The sequence below is a fragment of the Colobus angolensis genome, unplaced genomic scaffold (assembly GCF_000951035.1).
Source record: "Colobus angolensis palliatus isolate OR3802 unplaced genomic scaffold, Cang.pa_1.0 Scaffold107, whole genome shotgun sequence".
Lineage (NCBI taxonomy): Eukaryota > Metazoa > Chordata > Mammalia > Primates > Cercopithecidae > Colobus > Colobus angolensis.
This window is the reverse complement of record NW_012111697.1, coordinates 3,344,610-3,345,689: the sequence shown is the minus strand read 5'-3', so window position 1 is coordinate 3,345,689 and position 1,080 is coordinate 3,344,610. Positions and strand designations below refer to the sequence as shown.

Sequence of the window (1,080 nt, the reverse complement as noted above, 5' to 3'; positions counted from 1 at the left end):
ACAACCTTAACAAATGTAATGGAATCAAAATTATACCAAGTATATCCTCTAATTATAATGAAATAATATATATATATATTAGCCAGGCAAGGTGGCGGGCGCCTGTAATCCCAGCTAATTGGTAGGCTGAGGCAGGAGAATCGCTTGAACCTGGGAAGCGGAGGTTGCAGTGAGTCAAGATCATGCCGTTGCACTCCATCCTGGGCGGTGAGAGCAAAACTCCACCAAAAAAAAAAAAAAGGAAAAGGGGAAGCTGAGAGGCTTAGAGGCGGGTAGAGGGGAGGAAGGATGAACCAGCACTAGCCTTAGGAGGAAGGCTTGTCCCCAGAAGACCTTAGAGAAATATTCAGAAAAGCCCACAGGCTTCACTGGCCCTTGAGCCTGACATTCTGACCATAAATAGAACTCGTCTTCTTCACAAGGTAACTCAGTTTCCACTTGGGGTGTCACCCTTGGTGGCCCCCAGCCCTGGTCCTGTCCCTCCATCCTCTCTCCAGCCTTGATTTCTTGGCTATTTCTTTGCTCCTCACACTAGCTCCTGTCTCTGGGTATGAGCCTTCCATTTGGTTCTGACATCCCTCCTCCACTCCCCCAGAACCTTCCCCTCAAATCTGATCCTGGCCTCTCTTCCCAGGGCACAAGTACTACACTAGCTGCCTTGCCTTGTGTTGTTCCGGATAGATGGCTTCTTGGGATTGATTCTGAAGGGAGGTCTGCGAGCTTCCAGGAGAGGGGAACAGAGCTTTAGCCCCTGCTTCTGTCCATGCCATGCAGGAAAAAGTGGTGAGGAACCTGGTTGGTAGGAAGCATTTATACCAGCACCAGCCACGTGACCAGAGAAAGGAAGGTCAGTCTTTAAGCAATATTTCCTCTCAAACCCAAAGGAAAGGCCCAGCATCTTTATTCTCTCAAGAGAATCCTCACTCTTGACTTCCAAATGCAGATTTTTCTGTCCTTAATTCCTGATTAAAATCAAAATTGCCAGGCATTTTTCTTTTCTTACTTCCCAAGTCAGATTATTTTCTCTTCTCTTTCTTAGGCAGTTTCTTCTGTCATTCTGCTCATTCTCAGAAATGAGCT

General features: G+C 46.9%; 1 protein-coding gene across 1 annotated transcript in view; it reads right to left on the bottom strand.

The window, feature by feature from the left end:
• FFAR2 (free fatty acid receptor 2) overlaps positions 1-779 on the bottom strand; it is a 3,571-nt gene extending 2,792 nt beyond the window's left edge. The window contains exon 1 of the mRNA XM_011948016.1: positions 663-779. The gene's annotated coding sequence lies outside the window, so the exon portion shown is untranslated. The remainder of the gene's footprint in view (positions 1-662) is intronic.
• Positions 780-1,080: the final 301 nt, after the last annotated feature.